The 22,204-nt window shown below is 41.4% G+C and overlaps 1 non-coding gene across 1 annotated transcript; it reads right to left on the bottom strand.

The window, feature by feature from the left end:
* Positions 1 to 10,642: 10,642 nt before the first annotated feature.
* On the bottom strand, positions 10,643 to 10,746 carry LOC112739723 (small nucleolar RNA R71). The gene has a single exon (XR_003170659.1). It is a non-coding gene; the product is annotated as a small nucleolar RNA R71 (small nucleolar RNA).
* Between the last annotated feature and the right edge of the window lie 11,458 nt (positions 10,747 to 22,204).

Here is a 22,204-nt window from a genome sequence, read left to right as displayed (position 1 = left end):
CAAGGTATGGTTTCGGTTTCCTCTATGTAATACATAATATTCATGGAAACTTAGGCTAGTGACCTATATGATAGGTTTGAATTAAATTGGTTGTTTGATTGTTGAGATATGATGCATGATAAATTGATGAATTTTGACTATTTTGATGAGATATGAAATTAATGTTGATAAAATGATGTAGAAGAGAAAGGTTGAGATTGAATGATTTCAGTTATGATGATTGATAATGATATGATGGTGATGAATGATTGTGTGGATTGAGAATTGGTTTAGTATGATTTCTGTTATGTTGAGATTGATGATGTGGTAATGTGTTTGAGAAAAAGTTAGTATGAATGGTGGAATATGATACAAAAGGCGAGCTATGATGGGAATTTGAGTTTGGAATGGTGTAGATTGGTATTGGTTGTGTGTTGCAAGGAATTGAGAAATTTATGCAATTTGGTAATAACTGGTTTTTAGTGAACTTTGACGGGTTATAACTTATGCCTCAATTTTCAAAAGTTGTGAAATTTGTTTAGAATTAAAGTCCATTGAAAACTCTTCAAAATTATTTAAAATTTGTAAAAGAGGAAGTTATGATCATTCAAAGTTTGGTGTCAAAATCTGAAATTTTGCAAAGTTGCAGAATTGTGATTTCTGATATGTGCGCACGCACAGCCTTGTACGCACGCACACCCCGTGCATTTTTAAACCTGTGCGCACGCACAGCCCTGTGCGTACGCACACACGGGGACATGGCTACTGGTAAGAGCGCTAGCACGGCCTGTGCGCGCACATAACAAATGGAGTTTTACAACCTGTGCACATGCACAGCCCTGTGCGCACGCACACGTTGGGAAAGGCAGTCTGTTGAGGGCGCTTGCACAGCTTGTGCGAGCGAACAGAATTGTGAAAAATTTCATTTGTGCGCATGCACAACCCTATGCGTACGCATGATGATTGGACTTTTGATGGTTTAGAATTTCACAAATGAATTCTCGTTGCAAGTATAGTTCCTAAACCAAACAATAATCCTTTCATACAAAAGATTATTTGTCACAAGTAACAAACCCCTAAAATTTATAAACCGAAGTATTGGACCTCGGGTCGTTCTCCCTAGGAATTGTAATGAAGTGTCTTGTTATCGGTTGTGAGTTATATTTGGGGTTTTTTAGGATTTTTAGACAAGAATTATAAATGGCAAGAAAAGTAAACTAACAACTATAAAAGGCTCTTGGTAAGGTGTGAGAACTAGAAGTCCTATCCTAGTTATCCTTCTCAATTGTGAGGAGAATTGTTCATTGGTACCACCTAGTTAACCCTTACTAAATAAAGGAAAGTCAAGTGGATGAATTGACTTGAGCCACAAGTTCTAGCCAACTCCCAAGGAAAGACTAGCTTTAGTGCACTCCAAACCAATTAGCAATCTCTCCAATTATCAATCAACAAAGGAATTAGATAACTCAAGTGTCACTAATTACTCTACCTAGGCCAAGAGGAACAAAATCTACACTAAAACTAAAAGAGACATTTCAACAAACACATAAAGTGCAATAGAAGTAAACATTATTAAATGCAAGAATTAAAGGAATCTACAACTACAAAAACAAGAGATCAACAATAGAAAAGAAAAGAAGACACATTTATTATGAATTACCTCTTATTGAATTGGAAGAATGTAGAAGGAACAATACTAGATCTACAACAAAATATAAGAACAACATAAAGAAAATTACAACAAAAGAATAGAAGAAGATGAATGTAGCAACAAAGAATTGAAAAGTAGAAGTAGAAGAAAGCAAAGATTAAAATCTAGATCTAAGAACTAAACCTAATCCTAATTCTAATTCTAGAGAGAAGAGAGAGCTTCTCTCTCTAGAAACTAACTCTAAACTAATCCTAATGAGTGTGAATGATTGGAATCCCCCTTGCTCTTCAATCCTTGGCTTTAAATAGCATCTTTGGCTTCAAAGTTGGTTGGGATTGGGCCCCACAACCCTTGAGAATTTGTTGGTCACGTTTTCATTAAAAAATCATAAACCATCACCGACGCGTACTGATGAGATATTTTGGAGGAAAACGAATCTTCTTCCAAAACACCACAAATCTAACCGGCAAGTGCACCGGGTCGCATCAAGTAATAAAAACTCACGGGAGTGAGGTCGATCCAACAGGGATTGATGGATCAAGCAACTTTAGTGGGTGATTAGTTTAGTCAAGCTAACATTGAGTGATTTGAGTGACAATTGAAGCCAACAGAATGTAAATGACAAGGAAATTAAAGTGCAGAAAGTAAATTGCATTGAAACTTAAAGAGCAAGAAATGTAAATTGCAAGAATCTTAAATGCAAGAAATTAAATTGCATAAATTAAAGGGAGTGGGTGTTGGAAATTAAAAGAAACAGTAGATAAGTAATTGAAAGTTAAATGCAAGAAGAATAAAGGAATTAGGTATGGATTCATGAAACAAACACGGAAGTGTAAATGAAATCAAACAGAGAAGCAAAAGACAGCAGGTTAACAATTTGGAAAATCACTTAAAATCAAACAAGAGAACTGCTCAATTGCAAATCTAATGAGAGTTGAAGATCTCAGGGGGATGAGACTAGAGACAAGTCTAGATCTCAATTTCTTCCTTGATCCAACAGAGAATAATTGCAGAAGAAAATAGAGAAGAAAGCAGTAAAGAGAGTTTGATTCAAATCACAATTCACTGAAATTATGCTGACAAGTAAATAGAGAGAATTCTCAAGGTGAGATTGAAACAGAATTTCTTCAATTCTCAACCCAAGATTCAAAAACAAAGAAAAGAAAATTTAAAGAGAGCTCTTGAATCCTCGTGCTCCCTTCTGGAGCCAGCCTCTCCACAACTATGAAAATGATGCCTTATATAGGCTTTACAAAATGGAAATGAAATTAAAAACAAATTACAATTAAATGAAATTCCTATTTTATCTATTTCTTGTGCCTTTGAGTGATGATCATTTGGGCCCTTGCTCTTGATGGAATTGGGTTGATAAAGGCCTTGGTTGATTGCTCTTGGAGTTTGAAGAAGAACCAAAGTGAACCAATTGAACCGGGTTTGAGGTTAGCCAAAGTTGGACCTAAAGTTTGAGCCAAAGTTAGGGGTCTAACTTTGGCCCCAACTTTTCATAGCAGCAAGCCAAATCCTTCTGGTATGGACGTTGGTGCCAACGTTAGGGGTCTAACTTTGACCCTAACGTTGGCACCCCTTATGCACATTTATGGCGCCAACTTTGTCCTCTTGTCATGTTGCCAATTTTATGCCCAATATAGACTATCATATATGGTTGGAAAGCTCTGAATGTCAGCTTTCTAACCCACTTGGAATCACTTCAGTGGACATCTACAACTCAAGTTATGATCATTTGAAGAGGGCATGGTCGCTGGCTTTGGTGTGCAGCGTTGAGGTAACGTTAGCCTCAAACGTTGGCGAAAATGCCAGTTCTGGAGGCTCAAATGTATTGTCCACCCCATACTATTATACATTGTTGGAAAGCCCTGGATGTCTACTTTCCAATGCCGTTGGGAGCACATCAATTGGAGCTCTACAGCTCGAGTTATACTCCATCGAAGGTGCAGAGGTCAAGTGGCCTCACTGCAGGTTGCCACCATGTTCATTTATGCTTATTGCGGGCAGTTTTCTCCCTCAATTTTAGTGTCCACCATGCAGTGCCATATATGCTTGGAAAGCTCTTGATTCCTACTTTCCAATGCTTCTTGAATCACCTCATTTGGAGCTCTGTAGCTCAAGTTATTCTTGTTGGAAGTATACCCCTTCAAGCTGTTGTGGTGTGTGGCGCCAACGTTAGCCTCCAAGTTAGGGGGCTAACGTTGGCGCAAACGTTGGCCCTTCTCCCTTTGTAATTCATGTGCCAACGTTAGCCTCCAAGTTAGGGGGCTAACGTTGGCGCAAACGTTGGTGCCCAGGGGAGATCTTCTCAAGTTCCAACGTTAGCCTCCAAGTTAGGGGGCTAACGTTGGGGCTAACTTTTGCTCCTCTTCCTTGAATATACATGTGCCAACGTTAGCCTCCAAGTTAGGGGGCTAACGTTGGGGCTAACTTCATGCTTCCTGGTTCAATTTCACTTTTCCATTGTCCTCTCTTCACTCCTAGCCATTCCTCTTTGCTTCAACCTTTCTCCAAGCTTTCTTCACCTATCATTAATCAACCAAACTTATCAAAGCTATGCTCAAAATCATGAGATATTCATTCTTTCATAATATGCAACAAATATAGCACAAAACCTCATGAAATAGCATGAATTAATACATGGTTGATTAAATCAAAGGAAACATGAAAATCTGCCCAATTGGCTTGCTTATGGCTCAAGAAAGTGCATAATTCAATTGAAAACAAAAGAAAAAGGCTAGTTAAAATAGGCTAAGATGACTTGTCATCACAACACCAAACTTAAAGCTTGCTTGTCCCCAAGCAAGAAAAGAATCATGCAATAAAGATTGACAATCCAAGGTAAGAAGAATAGCAACTCAATGTTCATGGTAAGCTAGTTTTCTAAGCATGCTACAATCACAAAAGAAATGTAAATGATTGATGCTTCCATCTAGCTCAATTTATGAAATCTTTCTTATATTTCTTCCTTGAAACAAGCTTTTGATTTTTTATTAGCTTCTCCTTTTGGGTGCTTTGCCCCATGAGTTGATAACAAAGCTACGACTTCTAAATGCTTTGTTTTCAAGTATTACCACTTGATACATAAGCACCACAAGCATTTGATTAGAGGACTTCATTAAGCTCATTTTTCTTTTCTTTTCTTACTCTCTAATCATTGATGCTCAGAGCCTTGAGCTTGAGGGAGTGCTTTTGCACTTTGAGCCTACCTTGACTTCTAAGTGTTTTGTTTTCAAGCATTTGGCTTGATACATAAACACCACAAGTACTTACAAATAAATTGCCATTGGTACTCAGAGCCTTCAGCTTTCTCATTTTTCCCTTTTTCTTTTCTTGCTTTATTTTGCATTTGCTTCTTCAAGGTTTTCATGATTTTAAAAGATTTCACAAAATGTCCTAGATGAAAACTTCAATTAAATAAAATCAATGCAATTAAGCAACAATCAAACATACTAGCTTACCAATACTTTTATGCACATGCTAAAATCTTCTTTAATGCCTTGTTTGTTTATGATCATGATACTTTTGTTGCTTTTGAATTCACAAAACTCAAGTTGGAAATCATAATGACATAGCACCATGTTGCAATTTAGAAATCAAACTATGCCTTTTCATACACACATGCATACAGAGAAGGTAAAGACAATCATGCAGTTCATAGTGCTTGAAACAAATGAGAGGAAAAGAACTTTACAACCTTGTAGTTCATCTTCTCTATTGTTGTCATTTTCCTCCCATTCTCCTCCTTCCCATACCAAACTCAGAATGCTTGCTCATCCTCAAGCAACTATTAGAACCGTGCTATGGGGCTAAGATGGATCATGAATGTCTTTCACAAGGAATGTTAGTAGTACATGTGTTTCAAGCAAGCAAAATTAAAGATAATAATCAAGGCACAAGAGACAGAGACATTGTGATTGCAAGCTTAAGAAGGTGAGCATAATACTTTGCATAAAAGATAAGTGGCACACCAAACTTAGTGTGACACTTTCACTTGGAATTAATGCAAGTATCTTGTAAGAATTGGAACCAAATTTTGTTGCATAGCAACACCAAACTTAGAATGCAACCATATGTCAATTTATTTGAAATTTAAACAAAGCAAGGAAAAGAAATGTACCTACTGTCTACCTGTTCTTTACTTTCTTCCTCTTCTTCCAATTTGTTAAGAGAAATGACGTCAAAGGAGGAGAAGATTCAGCTATTACCCCCTGTCTTGGTCTCTCCTCAGCAAGCTTTCTTTTGTACATGGTTGATTGAGCTTGCTTGCTATTGGTCCAGGGGTTGGATTGCTTGTGGTTGACCTCCTCTTGAATGTTGTCCTTGGTAGTTTGGTCACAATCCTCTTCTTGGTGCTTTTGTTAATTGCCTTCACTTCTTTGAATTCATGTTTTGGTAGTTGTGTGATTTTTGGAGTTTTGTATTCATCCAGAGCCTTTTGTATTGGTGGTTCCATGAACTCCTCCTTTATGTACTTCTCTGCCTCACTTGAGTTTGGAATGACTTCTTCACTTTCTTGCTCCTCCACTTCCTCTTTTACACCCAACATTTGTTTCAATCGCTCTATCATGGGGGAGGTTTGTCGATCTTCCCAACATTTCTTCATCTCCTGTCATACTTTTCAATCATGGATTCAAATGTTGAGGCATTTTGGTCCAGGGAGGTTTGTGAGAGTTGTGAGTCTTCATGTTCTCTTGTCATCTCAAGTGCAGTTTCAGGTTCAACCACCTCATTCTTCATTGAAAGTTCACTTGATGCAGTGGCCTCCTTATCTTGCTTTTCCACTTCCTCACCCACACATTTGTCTTCATCCTCACTGGTTGATGGTTCTAAGTTTCCTCTTGTTTGCTCTGAGGACTCATTCATCTTCTTGAATACGAATTCTTTCCAAGATGGGGATTTCGTGTGTATTTCCACTAGTTTTTTCTGTATTTCAATGCTTCAAGGTATTCCTCATCTGTTAATCCAAGGGATGAAGGTTGAGAGTAATTTTGGTGACGTGAATGTGTTATGGTAAGTTGTGTTGAGGGGTGTGGAATGAGTTGTGTGATTGATGGGATGACTGGTATGGACTTTGGAGGAAACTTTGTGTTAGGCATAATCAAGTGATGAAGAACTTTCAAATGAGAAACTGGGACGTGAGGGTGGATGCTTTTCCATTCTTTGGCGATGCTTCCATCTTCCATGAGGATAATGATATGAATCATTTTGTGGTGGTGGTTGGTATCCCATATGATTCTCTTGCTCATCTTGTGTCTCTGAAGCCAATCTCCATGAATTGGAGTGCTCAGGATTTGTAATTTGTTGGTGATATTCCCAACCACCATTAGAGATTGGTGATGGTGGGTGATATCCCATAAAATTTGTTTGATCATAAGATGAGTTGAACTCCATTTGATTTTGTAAAACACACACCAAGGAAATTGAAATATCATATCAGAGATGAATTTCTTAGTGAGGCAATACTCAAACACCTTGGTTTCACTTAAACAGAAACAAAAATAAAGAAATGCTTGATCTAGACTTTCACCACATAATCATTGTTGATCTATCATGGCAACGGCCAAAACTTGATAGATATTTGATGAGAACGAATCTTCCAAAACACCACAAATCTAACGGCAAGTGCACCGGTCGCATCAAGTAATAATAACTCAGGAGTGAGGTCGATCCACAGGATTGATGGATCAAGCAATTTTAGTGGTGATTAGTTTAGTCAAGCTAACATTGATGTGAATTGTGTGAAATTGTAGCCAACAGAAAGTAATGACAATGAATTTAAAGTTGCAGATGTAAATTGGAAGTAACTTAAGAGCAAGAAATAAACTTGCAAGAATCTTAAATGACAAGAAATATAAATGCATTAAATGTAAAGGAATTGGGAATTGGATTTGCAGAATTAAACAAGAAAAGTTAAATGCAATAAGCAGAGAAGTAAAAGATGGATTGATTGATTCGGAACCAAACAGAATGTAATAAACATGAAAGCATAAACAGAGAATGTAAAATTGGAATTAAGATCTCAGGACCCAAGAGACTAGATAATCAAGTCTAGATCTCAATGCCTTCCTAGATCTAACAGAACAATGCAGAGAATTAAAGAAAAGTAAATGCAGAAGCCAAGAGAAGGTGAAGTAGTAAACAGGAATGGAATTCAATTGTGCAGAGAAAGTAAACAGAAATTCTCAAGGTGAGATTGAACAGAATTTCTTCAATTCTCAACCCAAGATTCAAAATAAAGAAAAGAAAATTAAAGAGAGAGTTCTCGAATCCTAATGCTCCTAGTGGAGCCAGCCTCCTACAATATGAAACGATGCCTATTTATAGCATTTTACAAAATGAAAATGAATTCAAACAAATTACAATTAAAATGAAATTTCTATTCTAACTATCTCTTGTGCCTCTGAGTGGTGTCAATTGGCCTTTGCTCTTGATGGAATTGGGTTGAAAGAGGCCTTGGTTGATTGCTCTTGAAGTTTGAAGAAGAACCAAAGTGAACCAATTGAACCGGGTTTGAGGTTAGCCAAAGTTGGACCAAAGTTTGAGCCAAAGTTAGGGTCTAACTTTGACCTAACGTTGGCCTCCTTATGCACATTTATGCGCCAACTTTGTCCTCTTTCATGTTGCCAATTTATGCCAATATAGACTATCATATATGGTTGAAAGCTCTGAATGTCAGCTTCTAACCCACTTGGAATCACTTCAATTGGACATCTACAACTCAAGTTATGATCATTTGAAGAGGGCATGGTCGCTGGCTTTGGTGTGCAGCGTTTGAGGTAACGTTAGCCTCAAACGTTGGCGAAAATGCCAGTTCTGGAGGCTCAAACGTATTGTCCACCCCATACTATTATACATTGTTGGAAAGCCCTGGATGTCTACTTTCCAATGCCGTTGGAGTACATCAATTGGAGCTCTACAGCTCGAGTTATACTCCATCAAAGGTGCAGAGGTCAAGTGGCCTCACTGCATGTTGCCACCATGTTCATTTATGCACATTGCGGGCAGTTTCTCCCTCAATTTTAGTGTCCACCATGCAGTGCCATATATGCTTGGAAAGCTCTTGATTCCTACTTTCCAATGCTTCTTGAATCACCTCATTTGGAGCTCTGTAGCTCAAGTTATTCTTGTTGGAAGTATACCCTTGTATGCCTTGTGGTGTGTGGCGCCAACGTTAGCCTCCAAGTTAGGGGCTAACGTTGGCGCAAACGTTGGCCCTTCCCCTTTGTAATTTATGTGCCAACGTTAGCCTCCAAGTTAGGGGCTAACGTTGGCGCAAACGTTGGTGCCAGGGAGAAACTCTCAAGTTCCAACGTTAGCCTCCAAGTTAGGGGCTAACGTTGGGGCTAACTTTTGCCTCTTCCTTGAATGTTCATGTGCCAACATTAGCCCCAAGTTAGGGGTCTAACGTTGGCTCAAACGTGGGAGCCCAGGGAGTAATCTTCATGCCTAACGTTAGCCTCCAAGTTAGGGGCTAACGTTGGGGCTAACTTCATGCCTCCCGGTTCAATTTCACTTATTCCATTGTCCTCTCTTCACTTCTAGCCATTCCTCTTTGCTTCAACTTTCTCCAAGCTTTCTTCACCTATCATTAATCAACCAAACTCATCAAAGCTATGCTCAAAATCATGAGATATTCATTCTTTCATAATATGCAACAAATATAGCATAAAACCTCATGAAATAGCATGAATTCATACATGGTTGATTAAATCAAAGGAAACATGAAATCTACCCAATTGGCTTGCTTATGGCTCAAGAAAGTGCATAATTCAATTGAAAACAAAAGAAAAAGGCTAGTTAAAATAGGCTAAGATGACTTGTCATCACCCCCATTCCCTTTTAATTTCAGCAATTTAGTTTCTGCTCTTTAATTCATGCAATTTAAGATTCCGCCATTTCAATTTCTTGTCATTTACTTTTCCCGCCACTTTTACATTCCGCAATACTCATCTCAATCTTGATTCCGCTCAACTAGAACACACTTCTAATCCGAATTGCTCACTCAACCAATCCTTGTGGGATTCGACCTCACTCTATTGTGAGTTTTTACTTGACGATAACCGGTGCACTTGCCGGAAGGAATTTTGCCGATCGTGCAATTTCCTAAATCGTAGCATAACTAGTTTATGCGCATCAAGTTTATGGCGCCGTTGCCGGGGATTGGTTTTCGATTGACAATTCTCAAATTGGAAGCTAACTAGATTGAGCAATTTTCTCTTGCTTTGTTAATTCTGTCCAAGATACTTGTTGAATTTTAATTTCTGCACTTGGTTACATGCTTTCCTTCTTTATGCCTTTAAATTCATGCAACTAACTCACTGACTCACTAACTGTTTGAATTAATTCCTCAATTGAGCTAACCATACTCTTCCATTAACCAAGAGTATTTCACTTGTTTGTGTTTGAGCTGTGTTCTTGTATGACAGGTAGGAGAGGAGAGACATCAACTCCTCCATATACCGAACCAGAGAGGACCCTTCATAGACTTAGAAGGGAAGCAAGAGGGAAGAGAGTAGTGGGAGAAGAGGAATCTGAAGGAGAATCTGAGGACAATTTTGAGGAAGTTTTAGATCTCAACATGGATAGAGAAGTTCACAACCATGAGAGAGCTGATGGAAACGATGCATCCCTGAGAGGAGGGTTCTTAGTTCATACATAAACCCAACCTCTGGGAATTGTGGTAGTAGCATCCAGAAACCACCCATTCAAGCCAACAATTTTGAGCTCAAGCCTCAGCTAATATCACTAGTGGAGAATCATTGTTCCTTTGGAGGAAGTGCTAATGAAGACCCAAACCAACATCTCACAAAATTCCTGAGAATTTGTGACACTGTGAAGTCCAATGGAGTCCAGGAAGATGCCTATAAACTGCTTTTGTTCCCATTTTCACTTAGGGACAAAGCAGCTAAGTGGCTAGAATCATTCCCAAGGGGGAGTCTAACAACATGGGATGAGGTGGAAAGCAAGTTTCTGGCACGTTTCTACCCTCCACAAAAGGTCAATAGGCTTCGATCTGAGGTTCAGACTTTTAGACAACAAGATGGTGAAACTCTCTACGAGGCATGGGAGAGATTCAAGGACTTGACAAGGAAATGCCCACCAAACATGTTCCATGATTGGGTGCAACTGCACATCTTCTATGATGGGCTCTCTTATGAATCAAGGAAGGCTGTAGACCATTCATCAGGAGGTTCATTGAACAGGAAAAAGACTGTGGAAGAAGCCATTGAAGTGATCGAGACAGTGGCTGAGAATGAGTACTACTATGCATCAGAAAGGCACAACACTAAGGGAGTCATGGAGCTGAACCATGTTGATACAATTCTAGCCCAAAACAAGGTGTTTGCCAAGCAACTAGCAGAGCTTACCAGGCAATTAGAAACAAAGCAAGTGGCTGCAATACACACACAAGATCAAGAGGAAGTAGGCATTGAAGGAGGTGATTGGGATGAGGCTAACTATGTGGGAAACCAACAAAGGCAATCATATGATCCACAATCCAACACTTACAACCCAGGCTGGAGAAATCACCCAAACTTTGGGTGGGGAAACCAACAAACCCAACCACAAAACCACAAACCTTACAACCACAACCAACAAAACAATTCCACATACCAAAACTCCAACCAAAGATCATACCAAGCCACACAAAACACTTACCCCCAATCATCATATCATGGCCAAAATAATCAACATACCCAACCTAATCCGAACCAACAATTTCAAGATCAATTAAACCGGATAGAAGGAATGCTTGCAACCATGAGCCAAGACATAATTGAATTGAAAGCTTTTAAGGAAGAAGTAAATTCTAACTTGCAAAACCAAGGAACTGCCATCCAGAAGCTAGAAAATCAAATTTTGTATTTGACTAAGCAAGCCCCTGGGACAAGCGGTTCTCATACTGCCAAGGCTATAGCAAGGGAAGAATGTAAGGCCATAACCCTCAGAAGTGGAAAGAATCTAAAGGAGATCTCAAGGGAAACCACAGAGGATGAAGCAAAGGAAAATGTGAAAGACAAAGAACAAGGACAATCTTTTACACCGTTTGCAACAAAAGAAAAAGAAAAAGAGGTCCTGAAGCCTTACACACCAAAAGCACCTTATCCTCAACGTTTGATGAAAAGTGAAAAGGATGGCCAATTCTCCAGGTTCTTGGAGATTTTCAAGAAGCTTCAAATCAACATTCCCTTTGCTGAGGCAATAGAGCAAATGCCACTCTATGCAAAATTCTTAAAAGAATTAATGACCAAGAAGAGAAGCTGGAGAAATGAGGAAACTGTGTTGTTAACTGAAGAATGCAGTGCCATCATTCAGCACAAATTGCCTCAGAAATTGAAGGACCCAGGCAGTTTCCAAATCCCCTGCATCATAGGGAAGTCATGGTGGAGAAGGCCTTGTGTGACTTAGGGGCCAGCATCAATTTGATGTCGCTAACAATGATGAGAAGAATGAAGATTGAGGAAGCCAAACCAACAAGAATGGCCCTCCAATTGGCAGATCGAACTTTTAAATTCCCTCATGGGATAGTTGAGGATTTGTTGGTGAAAGTGGGAGAATTTATATTTCCTGCTGATTTTGTGGTGTTAGATATGGAGGAAGAAGCCAAAGCTTTAATAATTCTGGGAAGACCCTTCCTAGCTACTGCTGGAGCCATCATAGATGTACAAAAGGGTGAACTCACTCTTAGACTACATGATGAGAAATTGGTGTTTAATGTATTCAAGGCAATGAGCTATCCATCAGAATCACTAAGGGAATGCATGAGGGTTGATGTAGTGGACATTGCAGTACAAGAAACTTTTGAGGAAACAATAAAGGAAGTGGCAGAGGAGGAGTTCACCAAGGATATTGAAGTTAGTGATATCAAGGGTGCTGACACAACCATGCTAAGCAGGCCAGAGAAAGTGAAAGAAGAAAAGGAAGCACCAAAACCTGAGCTCAAAGCATTGCCCCCTAATCTCAAGTATGCATACTTGGGTAGTGATGAGAGTCACCCTGTTATCATTAGCTCGGCCTTAAGCCAAGAACAGGAAGAAGAATTGATCAAGGTGCTGCAAACTCATCAAGATGCCATTGGATGGACCCTAGCTGATTTGAAGGGGATAAGTTCATCCATATGCATGCATAAAATCTTGTTAGAAGAGGATGCTAGACCCTCCATTCAAGCTCAGAGAAGATTGAATCCCGTCATGAAAGAAGTGGTACAAAAGGAAGTCAGGAAGTTATGGCAGGCAGGGGTAATCTACCCCATTTCTGATAGCCCATGGGTTAGTCCCATCCATGTAGTTCCCAAGAAAGGTGGCATAACTGTGGTGCCAAATGAGAAGAACGAACTCATACCCACAAGAACCGTTACTGGGTGGAGGATGTGCATAGACTACAGGAAGCTCAATGAAGCCACCAGAAAAGATCATTTCCCACTCCCATTCATGGATCAGATGCTTGAAAGGCTTGCCGGACATGCTTACTATTGCTTCTTGGATGGATATTCAGGCTACAACCAAATAGTAGTTGATCCTAGTGATCAAGAGAAAACATCATTTGTTTGTCCATATGGAGTTTTTGCTTATAGACGCATGCCCTTTGGATTGTGCAATGCACCTGCCACTTTCCAAAGATGCATGCTGTCCATCTTTTCGGACATGATTGAAAAATTTATTGAGGTCTTCATGGACGATTTTTCTGTGTTTGGGGATTCTTTTCCCAGCTGCCTACACCACCTTGCCTTGGTGCTTAAGAGGTGCCAAGAGACTAACCTAGTATTAAACTGGGAAAAGTGTCATTTCATGGTCACAGAAGGAATAGTCCTTGGCCACAAAATCTCTAATAGAGGCATGGAGGTGGACAGAGCTAAGGTGGAAATCATTGAAAAACTACCTCCACCAAGTAATGTCAAGGCAGTTAGGAGCTTTTTGGGACACGCTGGTTTTTACAGAAGGTTTATTAGAGACTTTTCTAAAATAGCCAAACCTTTGAGTAACTTGCTTGTCTCTGATACACCCTTTGTATTTGATAAAAATTGCATGCTAGCCTATGAACTTTTGAAGCAAAAACTTTCCTCTGCACCTATCATTGCCCCACCTGATTGGAACTTACCTTTTGAACTGATGTGTGATGCATCAGACCTTGCTATTGGGGCAGTGTTAGGACAAAGGAAAGACAATTTGGTACATGTGATTTATTATGCCAGTAAAGTCTTGAATGCTAACCAAAGGAATTACACAACCACTGAAAAAGAACTCTTGGCAATAGTCTTTGCATTTGAAAAATTTAGATCTTATCTCATTGGATCTAAAGTCATTGTCTTCACTGATCATTCAGCTTTAAAATATTTACTTGCTAAACAAGAATCTAAACCGAGACTTATTAGATGGGTTCTTTTGTTGCAGGAATTTGACATTGAAATCAAAGACAAGAAGGGTGTAGAGAACAAGGTGGCAGATCATTTATCAAGGATACCATGTGAAGAAGGAAGCACACAAAGCACACATGTAAATGAGTGCTTTCCTGATGAACAACTCATGATAATTCACAAAGCACCCTGGTTTGCAGACATAGCAAACTTCAAGGCCACTGGGAGTTTACCTTTGGAATTTAACAAACATCAAAGGAAGAAATTGGTAAATGATGCCAAATACTTCATCTGGGACGAACCATACTTGTTCAAAAAATGTTCCGATGGCATACTCAGAAGATGCATATCCGAGGAAGAAGGAAGGGAAGTTTTATGGGACTGCCATGGCTCCACTTATGGAGGGCACTTTGCAGGAGAAAGAACAGCAGCTAAGGTGTTGCAGTGTGGTTTTTATTGGCCTACTATCTTCAAAGATGCAAAAGAATTAGTGAAGCACTGCCATGAATGCCAGAAAGCTGGGAACCTGCCAAGAAGAAATGAAATGCCACAACAATTCATTCTGGAACTTGAATTGTTTGATGTATGGGGGATAGATTTCATGGGACCCTTTCCTTCCTCATACTCAAATAATTACATTCTTGTGGCAGTAGACTATGTCTCTAAATGGGTTGAAGCAATAGCAACTCCAACCAATGATAATAAGGTAGTCATGAACTTCCTCAGAAAACACATTTTTTGCCGTTTTGGGGTTCCAAGAGCAATCATCAGTGATGGAGGAAGCCACTTTTGCAACAAACCATTAGAGGCATTGCTCTTAAAATATGGAGTCAAACACAGGGTAGCCACACCATATCATCCACAGACAAGTGGGCAAGCCGAAATATCTAACAGAGAACTCAAAAGAATCCTGGAAAAAACTGTGGGAACTTCAAGAAAGGACTGGTCGATTAAGCTAGATGATGCTCTTTGGGCATACAGGACAGCTTTCAAAACACCAATTGGAATGTCTCCTTACCAACTAGTATATGGAAAAGCTTGCCATCTGCCACTGGAGTTGGAGCACAAGGCATACTGGGCCTTGAAACTTCTGAACTTGGACAACAAAGCCGCTGGAGAAAGAAGGATGTTGCAAATTCAAGAGTTGGAAGAATTCAGAGCGGAAGCTTATGAGAATGCCAAAATTTACAAAGAAAGAGCAAAGAAGAAGCATGACAGCAACATAGCCCCAAGGAAATTTGAAGAAGGGCAAAAAGTATTGCTATACAATTCTAGGCTGAAGCTATTTCCAGGGAAGCTAAAATCAAGGTGGTCTGGACCATTCCTTGTCACCAAGGTCTCCAATTATGGACAAGTAGAAATCATGGAAGAAAAGTCACAACGAACCTTCATTGTTAACGGTCAAAGACTCAAACATTACTTGGGAGATGTGGAGGAGAAGGACAAAGTTAAATATCACCTCAACTGAGGAAGCTGACCGTCAAGCTAATGACGTTAAAGAAGCGCTTGTTGGGAGGCAACCCAACCTGAGGTAATACCTTGTTGCTGTTTCTTTATTTGTTTTAATAAAAAGGGTGAAGTAGTTTCTGTGCATTGCAAAGAATTAAGTTTGGTGTTTCACACCAAACAATGAATTCATGGATCAATAATTCAAGAGGGAATGTGTGACTCTAAGTTTGGTGTTCCACCATAAAGATCAACTGAACACAACAACCTTTGAATTATATGAAAGGAACAACTATTCTAAGCAGTCACAGAAATGCTTAAAACCCTTAGTAGCAACATCATTCCAAGATAACTCAAGGATTCAAAAGAACAGAGAAGCAAGTGGGAGATTAAGTTTGGTGTTCACACACCAACCTAAGAATCCGATACTTACCCACACATAGTTGAGCTAACCACTCAAGTGCTTGAGAAGCAAGCAACTTCATTACTCTTTGCAGGAAAGGAAACAAGAACCTTAAAGCATGAAGCAACATTTAGGAAGAAGAAGGAGAAATCAAATTGTTTCCTGACAACAAAGAGAAAACGAGGAATTTCACAAGGTGGTATTGTTCCTTGATAATTCTTTAAAAAGGGCAAACAAAAGCATGCGTGTTCTGGTTTAAACTGTAAATGTTGAATCTTTCTGGAATGTGTAGTTTTTTTTAGTATGTGTGTTTGTTAATTGCTTTGAATAAAGTGAATGCCTAGATGTTTGGATATAACTTCACCTGATTAAACAAGTGCGTGCCATGCTTGTTCTGTTTCCAAAAAAATAAAAGAAAAGTTTGAACAAAAGTAACTTGGCTAAATTAGTGACAAATCAAGTAGAATTAAGTGGTGGTATGCATGCTTGATTGTTTAGTCAGATCACTAAAATTAGAGTGTAGAATTATCATTTTTATGTAGAAAGTGAAAATTGTCTATGGATCTTGATGAATAAATGTCTTTGGCCATGAAAAAGAAAGAAAAAGAAAAAAAAAAAAGCCACGGAAAAAGGCAACCAAAAAGCAAAAAAATTGAGAAAATAAGCTAGGTACCAATGGTTTGAACTTCTGAGACAAATGCCTGTGGTGTTTATGTATTAAGGATATGCTTGGATGAATAGGTTCTGAGGAGTGTTTCAACACTTGGTAACTTGGGTTAACTAACCCGGGATTATCAACCAAAAGTCCATTATCAAGAGCAACCTAAATACAAAACATTTAGTCACACAAAGAGGTGCTGGGCACCAATGTCTCAAGAAGAAATGTAAACTAAAATGCCTAAAGTGGATATGTGTAGTGCACTGATAAGAAAAAGATAATGCCAAAGGCTTGTGCAACACATGACACTAAGCAAACAAGGAGCAAAGAAGCTCTAAGAAAAAGAAAAGAAAAACAAAGAAGAGAAAAGTGCCAAAGACATAAGAATAACAAGAGGCCATAGCAATGCTTGATGGATGCAATGAAAAAGTGATAATCCTACCTGATAAGTATGAAAAAGTGATGCTGCAACTTTCTGCATAAAACCCTTCTGATGAACTTCAAATGCTTGCTAATATAGCCAATGTAATTGCTTTCTGTTTCATACTTTCTTCTCAAATAACTCAGGACTTGCTTAGGGACAAGCAAGTATTAAGTTTGGTGTTGTGATGCCAAGGCATCATAGGCTAGTTTCACTAGCATTTTTCTGTTAGTTTTAGTTGTTTTATGCATTTTCTTGAGCTTAAAGTAACCAAAAATGGTTAAATGAAGAACAAAGCAATGAACCATCCAAACAACATGATTTTGATGCATATTCCATGAGTTTTAGTTATAATACTTAAATGCTATGAATGGAAGATTTCTCATGAAATTTTGCAAGACTTTGATGCAATTGTTTGGATGATTTCAGGGAAGAAGAGGCTAGGCAAGGAAGCAACAAAATCAATAAAGGAAGCTTGAATATCACATGTGGAGTTTAAGTTCCAGTTTAAGCCTAAACTAGAGCTTAAACGCCAAAAATCATGAAGGATAAGAAATGCTGGAATTGAAGTTTAACCTCCAGTTTGACCTCAAACTGGAGGTTAAACGCCAGAATGAAAAGCCTCACTAAAGAAGCATTCCACGTTTAACCTCCAGTTTGACCTCAAACTGGAGGTTAAACGCCAGAATGAGTATGCCACCCAGGGAGGAGTTCCACGTTTAACCTCCAGTTTGACCTCAAACTGGAGGTTAAACGCCAGAACCAGGAAGAGTACCAGGGAGCCATTCCACGTTTAAGCTCCAGTTTGACCTCAAACTGGAGCTTAAACGTGTTCGACAGCTTTTCTACTCCAGGGTTGCTCTCTCCATTTCCACGTTTAACCTCCAGTTTGACCTCAAACTGGAGGTTAAACGTGTTCGACACCTCCAGGGCTACCATTCTAAGCTTCCACGTTTAACCTCCAGTTTGACCTCAAACTGGAGGTTAAACGTGTTCGACCTCCAGTATGCCTCCACCCTTTTCCACGTTTAACCTCCAGTTTGACCTCAAACTGGAGGTTAAACGTGTTCGACCTCCAGGGCTGCCCTTCCTATCTCCACGTTTAAGCTTCAGTTTAACCTTAAACTGAAGCTTAAACGTGTTCGACTACATGACTCTCCAGGGCTACCTTCTTCCATTTCCACGTTTAAGCTTCAGTTTAACCTTAAACTGAAGCTTAAACGTGCTTCTACAAAAGGCCTCACTGGAAGTGTCTGGCGTTTAAGCTGCAGTTTAAGCTTAAACTACAACTTAAACGCCACTCTTGGAAAAGGTTCCTGGGCCAAAAATATTGTGATTTAAGTTAGTCTTTGAGCACAAAGATTAACTTAAACTTACTTTGGTATGAAACCCAATTGAATATCATGGTTTATGGGATTGGGCCTGAAGGATTGATGAGTTTGAAATCTCAATTTATTGAGTCATGTGTCATTATTTGATTATCACTAAGTTGGCTCAATAAATGTTACAGGATTTGGATCAACAACCTCATCAAGATTATGGATCATAAACCCAAGGCAAAAGGAAAGCAAGGAGAGGCCTCAAAGCCCAAGAAGCACAACTGAAGCTCAATATAGAAAGTGTATAAATAGGATAGAAGTTAAGTTAGAGGGGACTTTTACTTTCACTTTTGAGCTAGTTTCCCTTTTCTTTGTAATTGAATTCAGAGCTATGATTCACTAAACCCCCTTTCATTGGGTTAGGGAGCTCTATTGTAATTCAATGAATCAATAATAGTTTATCTTCTTCTTCAATCTTTTCTCTTGAATTTTGTTAGAAAGCTTCTCGATCTAATTCCATTGAGTAGTTGTCTTGGGAAAGAAACTACTCATACTTGGAATCCTTCGGAGCCTTGGGAAAGGAATGGAGGATTCATGCTAGAGAAGCTTTCTCACAGTGGATTGGATTGGGGTTTGGATGGATATTGTGACATGTAATCCTACCAAATTGTGGTTCATGAAATTGTGTGGTATAATCAGTGATCAAGCATCATCTCTTCTTATGAACATTTAAACCAAGGGATTGGGAATTTGTTTGTTTTTAGAGAGCATTGGTGAGCCAAGGAATTGGGATCCAATCATATAAGATTGCCAAGCAAAATTCAATGAACGCATTGGTTGAGGAAGAGATAAACATGTTTTGATTTGGAGATCTCAATATCTCCTATAACCCAATGAATTCCCCAATTCTGATTTCCACTTTCTCTTTACATTCTGCTACTCAATTCATGCAATCACCCCCATTCCCTTTTAATTTCAGCAATTTAGTTTCTGCTCTTTAATTCATGCAATTTAAGATTCCGCCATTTCAATTTCTTGTCATTTACTTTTCCCGCCACTTTTACATTCCACAATACTCATCTCAATCTTGATTCCGCTCAACTAGAACACACTTCTAATCCGAATTGCTCACTCAACCAATCCTTGTGGGATTCGACCTCACTCTATTGTGAGTTTTTACTTGACGATAACCGGTGCACTTGCCGGAAGGAATTTTGCCGATCGTGCAATTTCTTAAATCGTAGCATAACTAGTTTATGCGCATCAGGGCGTTAAGAATACTTTTTAAAGGCTGCACGAAAAAATCCCGGTCAAAAACGACCTTTCCTCTTTAGGGCGAGCCGCCCCCCCGGCCCCCGGGGGAAGAATGGGCCGTAGAACGCAAACGGATCTCCGAACGGCAAAGCCGACCTCAACCGACTTGACTTCTATAACGGCTCGGCAGCCTATTATACGGAGGCGTCTCCAGTTGCCCAGACTCGACCTGGCCGAAGGATTGCTGGGCGCAATGCCAGCACTACGCGCGATGATTGGTCCTCCCCTAGGCAGCAAGACCCGGCACGCGGTCAACCGGGGAAGGACGTTGCCCGAGGGAGAGCTGGCACCCAGCAAGGTCGGGCCACCCCAAGGCCCGGAACGTGGTCCCCGCAGAAAGACGCGCCCGGGAAAGGGTGAGCAGGCACCCTGCGAGGACGGAAACAAGCCACTGCTGTCTCGCTCCATTGGGTACCAGTACACGCGTACCCCATCACGGTGACCAGGCATAGTGACTGGTCAGTTGCAGGGGACGGACTCGACGCTGTGCGCGCTGCAACGGATGCTGGTGAGGTTGCAACGGATGCTGGTGACGTTGCAACGGAAGCTGGGGGCGTTGCAGCGGAGGCAGGTCGCGTTGCAACGGATGCTGGGGTCGTTGCAACGGATGCTGCGCGCGTTGCAAAGTTGGCTGGGGGCGTTGCAGCGGAGGCAGGTCGCGTTGCAACGGATGCTGGTGACGTTGCAACGTTGGCTGGGTGCGTTGCAACGGATGCTGGGGACGTTGCAACGGAGGCAGGGCGCGTCGCAACGTTGGCTGGGGGCGTTGCAACGTTGGCTGGGGGCGTTGCAACGGAGGCAGGGTGCATTGCAACGTTGGCCGGTGACGTTGCAACGGAGGCAGGTCGCTTTGCAACGGATGCTGGGATCGTTGCAACGGAAGCTGGGGGCGTTGCAGCGGAGGCAGGTCGCGTTGCAACGGATGCTGGGGTCGTTGCAACGGATGCTGCGCGCGTTGCAACGTTGGCTGGGGGCGTTGCAGCGGAGGCAGGTCGCGTTGCAACGGATGCTGGTGACGTTGCAACGTTGGCTGGGGGCGTTGCAACGGATGCTGAGCGCGTTGCAACGTTGGCTGGTGACGTTGCAACGGAGGCAGGGCGCGTTGCAACGTTGGCTGGGGGCGTTGCAACGGAGGCAGGTCGCGTTGCCACGGTTGCTGGTGACGTTGCAACGGAGGCAGGGCGCGTTGCAACGGATGCTGGTGACGTTGCAACGGATGCTGGTGACGTTGCAACGGAGGCAGGGCGCGTTGCAACGTTGGCTGGGAGCGTTGCAACGGAGGCAGGGCGCTTTGCAACGTTGGCCGGGGGCGTCGCAACGGAGGCAGGTCGCGTTGCCACGGTTGCTGGTGACGTTGCAACGGAGGCAGGGCGCGTTGCAACGTTGGCTGGGGGCGTTGCAACGGATGCTGGGGGCGTTGCAACGGATGCTGGGCGCGTTGCAACGTTGGCTGGGGGCAGTGCAACGGATGCTGGGGTCGGTGCAACGTTGGCCGTGCGCGTTGCAACGGAGGCAGGGCGCGTTGCAACGTTGGCTGGGAGCGTGGCAACGGAGGCAGGGCGCGTTGCAACGTTGGCTGGGGGCGTTGCAACGGATGCTGGGGACGGTGCAACGTTGGCTGGGGGCGTTGCAACGGAGGCAGGGTGCGTTGCAACGGATGCTGGGTTAGGTGCATCGTTGGCTGGTTTCGTTGCAACGGAGGCTGCACAAAAAAATCCAGGTCAAAAATCGCACGTTTGCTCCGTTTTTCATTTTTTTTGAATTTCTGGCTTTCCAGGCGGTAAAAAAATCGGCAAAAAAAATCGGCTCGGTGTAAATTCACCAAATTTGGGGGATGGAAAGATCTTATTTTTCTAGAGGTTGTTGCATAAAACGGCGTCAAAATTCGACCTCTAGAGCACTTTCCTTGAGTATGTCTCCTCACGGAAAAGGACGTCTACCCGTGGCACTTTGGTAATGGCTCGGCAGCCTATTATAGGGGGGAGGGGTGTCATGCTGCTGAAACTCGAGTTGCCCAAAGGCTTGCTGGGCGCAATGCCAGCAAGATGCACGTTGCCTTGCCATCCCCTAGGCACACTAGCAAGCACGTTGTGGTTGTGGTGTGCCGCCGGGCTCCCCCGCCCCCACGGAGGCACCCGCCGTTGCAACGATGGCTCGGAGCGTTGCAACGGAGGAGCCAAATTTTCATATCTCAGAATTGGCTCGTGCATCTTTCGTGAAATTTTGAGGGAACCTTGGTAATATTATGTGAAGGCTGCACAAAAAAATCCAGGTCAAAAATCGCACGTTTGCTTTGTTTTTCATTTTTTTTGAATTTCCGGCTTTCCGGGCGGTAAAAAAATCGGCAAAAAAAATCGGCACGGTGTAATTCCCAAAATTTGGGGGATGGAAAGATCTTATTTTTCTAGAGGTTGTTGCAAAAAACGGCGTCAAAATTCGACCTCTAGAGCACTTTCCTTGAGTATGTCTCCTCACGAAAAAGGACGTCTACCCGTGGCACTTTGGTAATGGCTCGGCAGCCTATTATAGGGGGGAGGGGTGTCATGCTGCTGAAACTCGAGTTGCCCAAAGGCTTGCTGGGCGCAATGCCAGCAAGATGCACGTTGCCTTGCCATCCCCTAGGCACACTAGCAAGCACGTTGTGGTTGT

This window comes from Arachis hypogaea, chromosome 13, assembly GCF_003086295.3.
Source record: "Arachis hypogaea cultivar Tifrunner chromosome 13, arahy.Tifrunner.gnm2.J5K5, whole genome shotgun sequence".
Classification (NCBI taxonomy): Eukaryota; Viridiplantae; Streptophyta; class Magnoliopsida; order Fabales; family Fabaceae; genus Arachis; species Arachis hypogaea.
Note: the sequence above shows the minus strand (reverse complement) of the source record. Positions and strands in the feature narration are given on the sequence as shown.